The following is a 12,423-nucleotide window of genomic DNA, read 5'->3' as shown; positions in this document are numbered from 1 at the left end:
ACTCGACGGCAACAAATATTGATTAAATGTGCCCTGAGATGGGCCACTGGGGGCTGGGGACACGGGAGAGCAAGGAAGCTCTGGTCTATTTGTTCTGGTGGGGGGGCTCCTTTCGGACCACTCCCCACCCCCCCTCTGTCCCTTCCCAGGGGCAGTCAGCAAAGGAGGGTCCAGCACCTTCTCTCCCTGGCCCTGTAGCTTGGGAGCAAAGTCCTGAGGGACAAACATGGGGGAGTGTTGGGGGAGAGGAGGGAGAATGGGGCCCCAGCTGCCTCCCAGCTCCCCAGAAAGGCTTCCTGTGTGTGTGTGTGTGTGTGTGTCCTGTGTGTGTCGTGTGTGTGTGATGTGTGTGTGTATCCTGTGTGTGTATGCCCTGTGTGTATGTGTGTGTGTGTGTGTGTGTGTGTGTGTGTGTGCATCCTACTCAGAGGGAGGGAAGTGGCCCACTCAGGGTTCTTGGAGGCCCCCCTATACCTGGTGATGCCCTCTGCCTTTCTCCACCTAAACCCCACATCCTCTGGAAATATTTGTTGCCGTAGAGTCACCTGATGATGTGCCTATGACCCGGCTCCTGGCATCAGGGCAGAGAGGTGGGGTGTTTCCTGGTGTTGCTTGGGAAAGTGATGGAAGTGAGAGAGAAAGAGGGGGACAGGAGTGTGACCCAGCAGCAGAGAAAGGCCCCGGGGGCCCCGTGCTCCTGTAAAGGCTCCCCTCCCTGACCACTCCAACACCCCAGCTGTGCAGCTACACGGACGGACGTGGGCAGCACTTTGGGGTGAGTACAGGATCATCCCTCACCTCCTTCTGTGGGACCATCAACCTGACTCTGCTCTCATCTCCCAGTTTGCCAAGGAGGCTGTTAGACGCAGGGAGGCCAGTTCATTCGTTCCCCCGCAGCCAGGAAGGGGTTCCCTGGGAATCCCACGCACAGTTCAGTTCTCATGGTGGCATTTGTCCCGTTAGCCCTGCTCCTCCTCCCTTCTCCTTACTCCCTCCGCCCCCCCCCCCCCCGCCCTACTCCAGTGCAGTGCTGGCCCCCAGGGTCTTCCGTGGGCTGCCCTGGGTGCCTGCCCATTGCAGAGGCTGCTGGGCTGGCCTGTTACCAGGCCTCTCCTGCCCTCTTATGGCAGCCCATGACCAGTCTCTGCTAGGAGCCTTCCCAGGGCCTCGGGCCTGTGCGGGCAGCCTAGGGAAGCTGGGCTTGGCAATGACCTGGCAAGGGCGTCCCGGGCTGTGGCTCCTAGATGCCGGACAGTGGGCTCAACTCCACCCAGAGCTGGGACAACTCCCTCCCCAGGGACCACCTGGTGGGTGACTTTTATATTCTCTCTCCACCAGGAAACGAAGACATCTCCAAGAGTCCCTCCTTCGTTGGCTGTTGTCAGAGGACATGAGTGATGGACCCTCCTATACTGTGGTTCCTATGTCTCTCACCTCCCAATTTCCTTCCTCAAACTCTGTTTAACCTCATGCTCTCCTTCCTCACGCTCCAGTTAATCCCAGGACTGGACAGTCCCCAGTCTCTGCTTCCCTTGAAGGGCTGGCTCCTGTCCCAGCCCTCTGCACGACAGCAGACCCCCTCCCTGACCAGACACAGTTACACTGAATACAACTGTTGATGGGAGAAGCCACCCAGACCCCAGGACTCACCCCCAGATGTGAATTCCTTAGCAGGAGCCTCCTGCACCTGACACTGAAGTCTTCCTTTCTCATCATTATCATTTCATCAATAAGACAAGCAATTGTCTTATTCGCTGCTGCATAATCCTTATGATGATTTAGCAGCTGTGTGATTCATCGTGGTACGTATTGGGGTTCTTAGCTGGGTGTAGGGCTCTCGGAGAGATGACACCCAACTGCCATTCAACCACGGGAACTCTGTTCTTACCCTTCTCATGGCCTCATTGATTATCATGGTGGTGGAAACACAGCGGGACAGCGGGTGTTTTAGGAAAGATTTTATTTGGCAAAAATTCTGTACTTTCAAAACACTTAGAAATCATGGAGGTAGATTCACAAATATGTGCATGACCAAATGTACGGTTTCAAAGATGATTTTGTGTATGTAGACGTCCTCCTCCTCCCTCTCTCCCCTCCCCTCCCTGCTTCCTCCTCCTCTTCCTCCTCCTCCTCCTCTCCTCCTCCTCCTCCTCCTCCTTCTCCTTCTTTTTTCTTGTGGGACTTGGGATGGAACCCAAGGGTGCTCTACCATGAGCCATATCCCAAGTCTTTTTTTTTTTTTTGGTTTTTATTTTGAGACAGGATCTCACTAAATTGTTTAGGGCCTTGCTAAGTTCCTGAGACTGGCCTTGAACTTTTGATCCTCCTGCCTCAGCCTCCCAAGTCACTGGGATTACAGGCCCATGCCACTACTCCTAGTTTAGACTTTTTTCTTTTAAAAGTATTTCCTCAGCATTTTCCTCCACCCCACCCCCCCACACCCTGCCCCCCAGCATCACAGTTCTCTAGGGAATGCATTTTCCATGTCCCTTCTATTAGAACAGGATTCCCAAGAGTCAGGGAATCCTGGGTCCTGCCCCTCTCAAAGCCTGGAAAAGTGTCTTGTACACAGTAGGTACTCACTTATGGAATCAAATGTAAAGTTTGCTCCATGGGTAACTCTGACATGTCTAGGTTGGAGGGGCAAGTTCAAGTTCAGAGTTTCTCAGCACATCAGGGAAGAGCAGAGGTTCTGCTACTGAACTTGTGTTGGCAGGACAGCACCAGGACCACCTCCTCACCTCTGGGCCCCGTCTCTGGGGAGCTCAGAGAGTGGTTGCTGAGGGAAGGGTTTTATAATGACTCTGGGATAAAATAGGCACCGTTGGCCCACTCCTGGGCTCAGGACAGGACCCAGGTGGGGGGTGCTCCCCTTTCAACCTTGTCCCATGCCCTCCACTGCCACTGTCTCATTCAATCCCCGTCCCAGAAATGACTCCCATCAGAATCTTCAGTGGACTCTTTACTGGGGAGAGATATGCTAGGGGTCCCCAGGCACGGCATCTGGTACTTGGGTGGCTTTTCAAGGAAAAGGCAGCCTGGTGTACATGGAAGAGCTCTGGACTTGGACTCAGGGGACTCAGGTCTGGACCCTAGGCCTACCATTGCTAAACTGTGTGACTTTAGATAGCTCCCTTAGCTTCTCTGGCTCAATGTTTTCTGCATGTCAAAATGAAGCTATCACAAGCCACTCCACCAGGGTCGGTGACATTGCAGGCAGAGCATACTAGGATCAGCTCATCACGGAAAGCCTAAGTGACTCCATCTCTCTCTTTCTCTTCCTGAACAATTGCCCATCTCACCTTCATTCCCAAATAGTAATTGACCCTTGAGAAACACTCCCTTTTCTTTCTTTGCCTCTTTCCCTCATTCCCCAACATGTTCTCTGGGTCCTACCTCCTTTAGTCTGAAGTGCAGACGGTTGCATAGCTCATGGCCCTGGGTGGAGACAGGGATACTCTACAGCACCTGGTGCCAGGCTTGGCGTGTAGTATGTGCTCCGTGGAGGTCACTTTGGTGGCTGGGCAAATCCGCAGAATCTCCAGGGAGGAGGTGACAGTTGAGGTGCTCCTTGAAGAGTGGCCAGGACTGGGTGAGCTTCATCGTGCATCAGCAACCTGAGTCCACTGCGACGGCCCTGAGGGGCACTGTGAGTGAGTGTCTGCCTGGTCCCTGGCCTCCACCTGCCAAGTCCTGGCAAAGGTCCACCACCCAGGTCTGTTTGAAGTCCCTGGGCTGTTCCTGAGTGGCCTGCTGGTGAAGGCCCTTGGCTGTGGTTGGAGAGACAACCCTGGTCCCATCTGTGGGCCATTTCATTTCTGCCTCAAGTCATGGCCACAGGAAGGGACCCCACAGCCAGCTCCAGGCAGTGGACAGAAGTGGATCAAGACCCAGAAGACCTTTAGGATCTGACACAACCTCATTTATTGATGACCTCACAGCGGCACAGCCAGGCTGGAGACAGGGCCCGAGACCAGATGCCCCTCGCCAGCACCATGAGCCAAGGGGACCCCAGGAGCGGCCTGCTTAGGTGTGGCTCCTAGTCCCCGTGAGCTCTGGCTCACCCACTGGACAGGACACACAGGAGAGAAGCACAGGCCTAGGAACGGAGACGCGGTGTCTGGAGCTCACAGCTGGTGGCCTGGGGGAGGAGAGCCGAAGCCCCTGGAGCCTCAGTTTGTTCAAGTATAAGGCAGCAAGTCGGAGCGGCAGGTCGCCACAGTGTCTTCCAGTGTGACACTGGATCGCTTTCTGTGGGGAGTAGAATTGGAGGCAGCTCTAATTTCCTTCATTGTGAACTCCTAAGTCAGGGATCATGTGAAGTACCATCCAAACTGGAGCGCTTCTGAGGGTAACAGGGAGTTTTAGTTACAAATGTGCAGGGGCCACAGGTATGACCCAGGCTGACTGGGGTGCACGGTTCCTGAGTCCTAAGCTGTAGGTGAAGAATGAATATGGGGTCTAGCTTAAGCCGCAGGCACCCACGGGTGCCCCTCGCAAATGCCCTGTAGGGTTTGCTCCCAGGGCCAAGGCGACAGAGGTGTTAGTAACACCAAGGTCCACCCCGCTCCTCCCCCTCCCCCTGAGGACGGGGGATGTTGCAGGATCCAAGACAGAGAGAGGAGCCTCCTCCTGGGGGTCGTCCACGTGACACATCTGATGTCTGATGTGCCACCAGGCTTCTTCCAGAAACAAGAGTTAGCAGCTATCTTTGAGTGGCAGAATGCTATGCGGTCTTTACTATCCTGTCAATCTGCTCTAGGCCGTTTGATCATTTTTGACATTCTTAGGAGGCAGGCATCAAGATTTCCATTTTATGGAGAGGAAACTGAGGCTCAAAAACATTAGATTGTTCCAAATCCCACAACTACCTACTGGCCGAGTGGAAACTCTGGGCCAGGCACGTGTAGCCTGCCTCTCTATCTCTCCAGCCTCCACCCTTCTTGGCAGACTGGGGGCTGTGGGCTGCACAGCCCAAGCTTAGGTGCTCTGAACGGGAAGCAGCCTGGTGAGGAGGGCTGTGAATGATTTGCTCAAACCTCAGGCCAAGTACTAGGCCCACTGTGGCTTTGACTTGGTGTGGATGCCCTCCCGCAGGGAGGGGGCCTCTGCATGCTGCACTGGCTCTGCCAGGACATCACTTCTGGGATTCTGAAAAGATGTGTGACTTCACTGTCACTGGAGCCAACGCTTGAGAATCTTCCTTGGTATTTGCTGTGGAAGGTTGGAAGGTTTGCATTTCCCCTCTCTGCCAGGATCCTTCCCCAGCCTTGTAGGCTGAACTAGTCTCTGTCCTCGTTCAGGTTAGAAGTATAACCAAGGAAAGGAATTTCTATTGAGGAAGGGCCTACTATGCCTCCCTTCTGTCACTTCCATCATTAAATCCTCAGCAGGAGCCTAGGAAGGAAGGAAGCTCATGTTCCAGATGAGAAAACAGAGTCTGCCACTTGCCGAGGTCACCCACTGGGGAAGGCAGGACCTGGGTCTTGAGCTCCTGTGGCCGATGGCTTTTCCTTTGCCTGTTAATAAAGGCCGTAGATCCCAGGGAGCAGCTCTCAGAAGCCAGAAATATCCAGGGCAGGAATTTAAGTCACATTCAGGCAAAGATAGAAACTGCTCCAGAAAACCAAGAACTTGTGGGGGCTTTGAAATCTCCTTCTAGAATTCCAAGGACAAGGACCTTGGAAAGCTCTGACAAACACCCAGAAAGGGGCTTTAGAATTCAATTAAAGTCAGCAAACGTTCACTGCTGCCACCCTGAGCCAGGTGCTTTGGGGGGTGCTGCCTTTGTGGAACGCTCTGGGTGGGGCTGGGGCCCTTCTGACATCACCACCCTCTGGACACTTCTCTTCGAGATCACCTGCTCTGGCATTTTCAGAGGCCTTTGAAGGAAGGACAGTGGTTTGATTTCCTTCAGTCCAAGTTCCCTGAGCTTCTTTGACCGTGGGCCCCCCTTCCCCAGCGCCCTCTTGCTCCTGGTAGTTATTTCTTAGCACCTTTGGAATAGTTCATGGAGTCCAGTTTGGCCTGTGGGCAGCCTCATGGTGGGGGCCTAGCAGGCTGATGAACACATCCTCATCTTTCAGTAAACCACAAGGTTCTGTGGTCGGGGGCCGTCAGTATTTCTCTTTGCTCTTAGGTAGAAAAAGTGTCTGCTAATGCCAGGGCTTAGCTGGGGCTGCTTTCTGAAAAGGGTGTCTTTCCAGACTGGAGGATTCTCAGGCCATTCAGCCTTTGGGCGAAGGGGTCCCTCAGGTCACCAAACAAGCGTCTGGGGCATGTGAGTCCGTGAGTCCGGGCATGGCTTTCCTAACATATGCAAGAGCACAGTTTCCAGCAGGGTGTTGACACAGCCTGAATTTTAATAAGAAGAACATACTGGAAAACAACAGAGGAGGGACCATTTGCCTCCAGCAAGGGGGGCTTGGTCCACAGCCCTGCTTTCATCTCTCCTGAGGTCACCCTACCCACCAGCCAGACTGTAGGCATTTATTTGCAGGCTGGGGGGGGGGAGGGCAGCTGTTTACAACAACACTCAAGCTGTGCCTCATAACTGTGGCCCTTCTCCAAGGTGACACGTAGCTAGGGCTGTTTACCCAGCACGGCAGTGCAAGGAAGTCACTTAACTTGCCAGGCCTGTGGCAAAATTAAATGCCTTCATGGGTGTGGTGACATTTTTTCTTAGTTGGGAAATAGCCTGGCACAGTGACAGAGGATACTCTCCTGTGTCCTGCCCTGGGGCTGTCACATAAGCTTTCTGAGCCTTGGGCTCTTCTGCGGACAGGGATATTTCCATCTTGGAAGGTCCCACTTGGGGAATTTAAAGACCCCCTGGGCTCTGTTTTTAGGATTGGATTGTCATGAGGATGTGACAATGCTTGGTAAACTGTAAAGTGCTATGCAGATGGAAAGGATTCTAACTAAACCTTAACGAGTGTTCATTGTTTGCTAGTCGGTTCTGAATGCATTATCTCACTTAAGACTCACATCAACCCTAAGAGAGAAGATATCATTCTCCCCATTTTACAGATGAGGAAGCTGAGGCCTAGCCAAGTTAAGTGGCTTGCTAAAGTTACCTGTGAGGCACTGGGATTTCTGCCCAGGTCTGTTTTTCTTTAGAGCTCCGGACCTCAATGCTTCTATTTTTTGCTAGGAAAAAGTATTCTCCACTGGGAGGGGATGTGCAAGAAGGGCACAGGCCTCTAGGGGCTCCAGATTTTTTTCCTGGGGTCTTTCTGTCAGGTGTCGCTGAGAGAGGCGTGGGGAGTGAAGAACAGCCTCTCACGCTGGCCCTGCAGGCCGTGGTCCTTCCCTGCCTCCCGGTGCTGGAGGTGGGGTGTCGGGTGAAGAAATCACTAGTGGTAGGGATATTTGTTTTCATCTTATTTCACCTTCACGACAGCAATGAGAGAGGGACAGCAGAACACCGCATTTCACAGGGAAACGGAGGTGCAACACCCACCACGCAGAGAGCAAGCTTCAGAGCCAAGAGGACTGGCCCCAGAGCCCATCTCCCTCTACATCATGTCGGTGTTTTGGGTCCCTGGAAGGGCCCAAGGGGAATGATGTGGCCGGTCCAGGCCTGGAGAGGAAGAGGTGGGCCCTTTCGTACTTACATCACATGAATCCTCATAATAGAGGGGACTTGGCCCACTTGCTTTTGCCGAGGGGCACAGGCAGGTAGAAAGAAGAAAGGGGGACATGTGTTAATAGGGAATCACGTCCCCCGTCTGACCCCTTGATGGCTGCACCCCTCAGTCTTTGCAGAGACTTTCTTCGTGGCTTCTAGCCACTTCCCTGTTCAGAATCGACACCCTGCTATTCACTGCTCACGGCCACATGCCCCTCGCTGATACGCTGTAGCACCCAAGGGCCCAGGTCCAGGACCTCACAGGGAAGGTCAGGGCACAGTTCGGAGGTGTGGCTGGAAGAGCCAGGCTGGGAAGAAGCCGCTAGGGGGGTGATGGTGTGGAGGTGTCTGCACAGGCTGAGCCCGGGGACGAGGAGAGAAGTCATTCACTTACCTACTTGTTCCTCTTAGCACATTTTATTAAACATCTACTGTGTGCCGGGCACTGTCGTTGATGCTTAGGGTGAAGAACAGGGACTGGGGAGCTTATTGGGCTGAATTCGAATTCCACCCTGGGCAAGTCACTAACCCTCTCTGTGAAATGAGTGTCCTCGTTTCGGAACTGGAGCTGGCAGCAGCACCCAGCTCCCTGGGCTGTGATGAGCTTATGTATATTAAATACTCAGGACAGTGCGTGGCACATGGTGAGAGCAGAATAAATGGTGGCTATTAGCGCTATTATCGTCTCTGTCCTTGGGAGTTCACTGGCGAGACACAGACATTAAAGGAAGCAGATAATCTCCTAATGACTCGGGCCAGGAAGTGAGGCCAAGGTCCTCCGAGTGATGGGGTCAGAATTCCTGTCTCCCCCCTCTGTGAAATGTGGAGGTCACTCTGGGCTTCTTCTGGATCCAGAGTCCAGCAGCAAATAGTCCCTCTGCCTGGGCCCCCGGGGGGGGGCAACCAGCACAGCACCCCAACCTTTGCTGGCGATTGATTTCACCTTTTGAAAAGAGAGAGAAACTTGTAGGATTGGAAAGAAGGCTGAGGCCCCTCTACAATTCTGCACTGCAGACAAGAAACAATGAGGTGGAAAATCCAAATGGCCCAAATGCAGACATAAAAGCGAGAAGTTTAGCGAATTAACGGCGTGATGACAAGCCGCACGTGAAGTGAGCATCCCTGGGCAGATGATAAGAATTTTGGAAGCAACAAAGCAGAAAGGGATGGGGGTGGTGAAGTGGGGTAAAGTGGGTTTCTCAACCCTGGCCCAGGGCAGCTCCTCTGGGGGAGGGGTCTGAACAGCTGTATAGATTTAGGTCAGTTCACCTGAAAGACTCACCCAGAGGCAGAGCCGTCCCTAAGCATCACCTGCTTCATTGACTTCATGATCCTAGGGGTGATATTGTTCTTAAGGATGAAATTCTCAGCTTTGATCAAACCTGTGGCCATCTTACTCTCCGATCCTACTTACAGAAATCAATTTGAATTTTGTCTTTACTATTGTCAACTTTGTACCCCAAAGGGTCACTGCTAGGAGCTACCTTTGAAAAACACATTTTTTTTAATTGAAGTATCTTCTTGGAGTGGTTTAGTCTGGTGGAGGCCCTCCTTTGGAAGGTGAACTGGGCTGGATTTAGGATGAGACAGGACTGAAGCCAAATGTGACTCTTAGGTCTCTCTGCTGGTGGATCCATTCCTTGTGGTGCTACTGACAGAGTCAAGGGACGATCTTGTCCCTGCGGCGATGCTGAATTGTAATCATGGGCAAGAATTGGATGAGGAATGAGAACCACAGAGGAGGGGTCATGTGAGTGAACTAGCATCATCCAAGTGCGGAGATTTCCCGCTAGGATGGTCCTGTCCTGGTGGGCAGAACGGCTTGGATGGCCCTCCCTTCCATACATGTCTACACATTCACCCCTGGAACCCGTGAATGTGACCTTATTTAGAAAAGGGTCTTTGCAGATATGATAAATTAAGGATATTAATGTGTGATCATCCTAGGTTATGGAAGAGGGCTCCCAGTCCTTCCATGAGATAGGAGAGAACGTGGCCCTGCGAGGACAAAGGCAGAACCCGTAGGGATGACAGTAAAGGCCGAGGAACGGGTGGGGCCACCCGAAAGTGGGGGAGGAGACGGCTCTCCCCCCACCCCTCCATGGAGGAGTCCAGTCTTGCTGACACTTTGATTTCCACCCGGTGAGGGAGATTTTGGATTTCTGGCCTCCAGAACTGTGAGAGAATCAATTTCTCTCTCTCTCTCTCTCTCTCTCTCTCTCTCTCTCTCTCTCTCTCTCTCTCTCTCTTTTAAATTCTAAGTGTGGGTAATTTGTTATGTAAACATGCAGTGGGTCTAGAAGAAGTAAGTGGTGAAAACATCAGTTGAAAGCTGAACCCATGAAGATGGTGGGTCCTAAACAGGCAGGAACTTTTGAGGCAGAGGGGCCAGGGTGGGCTGTTGAGGGAAAGGTGGGAGGAGGCATTTAGAGCCTCTTGTCTTCACCCTCCAGCAGAATAAGCTCAGGCCAGGGATGAGTCACCCTGGATGACCTGGGTGAGCCCCTTCCTGGGTGACCTTCCCTTCTCCATCCTTCTAATTATGCTCCCTGGCTCTTCATGGTCAGTCACAAGGACGAGACATGCCCAGGTGACTTAAGGAGGCATGAGAACATGAGGTCACAGTGACATCCCCTCAACAGCAGCCAGGTCCCATTGGAATCCAGTACTTCCGCCAGATGTCCTAGGAGCTGCGGGGCTTCAGCACGGTGCTGGTGGCTCTCGGGGAGCTGTCCAGGTCTGGGCAGTTGGAAGTGGCTTTCTGAACCCTCGAGGACTGGATTCCTACTCACAACTGTCAGTCATTTTCCACAATCCATAATTTTTTCCCCTTAAGCTCTGATACGTACTGGGCAGCCTTGGGAGGTAACAGCATGAACGAGCAAATGCTAAGAAGTCTCACACAGCCAACCTCAGCTTGGTGTTTGTTTGTTTGTTTTTTCCTCTTCTAGGACACATGTGTTTGTGGTTGTGATATTATATCGCACACATTAATACAGTCATATTTTCTGCTAGTAAAATTGTTCCTGGCTCATATAATGGGATTACATATATCAGTATTTCATGGTGTTCCGCAAAAAGCCCCATAACTTCCAGGTGCTCAGCCACATGGACAAGTTTGAGAACCACTGATCTATAATGAAGGGTAAAATCATTGAACACATAAGTAAGCAGGATGTTTGAAAGCAGCCATTTGTCACTAATCTATCAGCATTCTGGGAGATTGTATAGGCAATCTGATAAATGTAAGTTATTTGAATTTTTCAAAAAAGAATTTGATTACCCTTCATTTCTAATAGGGTTGACACAAAATACGCCTTAGAACTCTCTTGGCCAGAAAATCAGATTCCTTACATCATGAGTCAAACACAATCTCATTATCTCATGGCCACCCTTGGATTTGTCTGTCCCAGCTTGGCCATGCAAATAGAAGTTGTATGTGTGGAGGCCACATCACAGATCTTGGCTCCAGGTGCCAGAATTCATGTGGCCCACCCTTCATTCAGTTGCCTTGGGGGGCCTCCCAAGAGAAAGGTCCATTCTGGGACCAGGGCCATTGTCTCCCTGACTGAATTGCATCCTACTGAGCATGAAAACAGAGGGGACTTAGAGTCCCTGAGAACGTCTCTGCAGTTATTGACAGGAGGACATTCTGCGAAGGCCAAGAAGCCTGGGTGTTGACCTTCTGTCAGAAGACCTTGTTCTGCCTCTCAACTCAGCAATGGACTCTCCACAACTGCAATGTGTGTACTGCTCGGCCGCTGGACATCCCCAAGCCAGGGACAGTTTGGAGAAGTTTGCTGAAGAAGTTTGTGATTTGGGATAAGAAGACAGTAAAATAGTTACTATACAGTAATAACAGGATCCCTTTAATAATAATATGGTACTATCATAAGAAAAAGACCGGAAAGAAGAAAATGTTTATAAAAAGCAAGAAAGCAAGGGATACACTTTAGACCTGAAAAAGATGACTTCAAATCAATCAAAGGGATATTTTACAAGAGCACAAACAGAAACCTGAGCTAGAGGTGGGTGGGAAGCTTGAACAGGATCCCTCTTCAGCGAAACTACAACTGGCTCTTAAAGGAAATGGTGAGCGTGGGGGACATACTGTGCATCCAGCCATAGTTTATTCAGACCCTTCCATATACTGTCCCAGGCCCTGCAGAAACAGCTGCTTGGAAGAGAGGTCTTGCCCTTTAAGGAACAAATTCTTTGGTGGGTGATCTAGTAAGATGGTGGTGATTGCAACACCAGGTGACCAGGGCTGTGGTGGGAAACCCAAGGTCCCAGTGAGAAGGGTCATCTACCCCAGATCAGGGGAGTGTGTGATCACTGGGAGACAAGGAACCCTGGCTTACTCAGCCCTGGGCAGCAGTTCCCACCCTGGGACACACCATCTCTCGCCCCCCAACCCCCTTTGCTACCAGGAGCACAAATGGTTTTGAAAGCACGTTAATGACTGGGCCCATTCATAATGTAGCTGCTGCAGCCCCAGCCACCCAGACAACAGGCAATATGATGGAGTCGACCCTATTATAAATATTTGATCTTCTAAAACAGTATGACCGTAAATATTATTTGCTGCCCTGAAAAGCTTCAACCTCATAGTTTAATTTCCCATATTAGGAGGCTAATGAAGAGGATTCCAGAGTGGACTCTCTGGGGACAGGGCTTACTGGCAGGCTCCCGCTTGTCCGTGGGGAAGAGGGTGAGTGCAGGGCAGGTGGTGCCAGCTCAGGGAAGGAGATGGATGGGCCAGGAATGGGGGTGCTCAGATACAGGTGGGCAAG

The sequence above is a fragment of the Ictidomys tridecemlineatus genome, chromosome 1 (assembly GCF_052094955.1).
Source record: "Ictidomys tridecemlineatus isolate mIctTri1 chromosome 1, mIctTri1.hap1, whole genome shotgun sequence".
NCBI classification, from domain to species: domain Eukaryota; kingdom Metazoa; phylum Chordata; class Mammalia; order Rodentia; family Sciuridae; genus Ictidomys; species Ictidomys tridecemlineatus.
Note: the sequence above shows the minus strand (reverse complement) of the source record.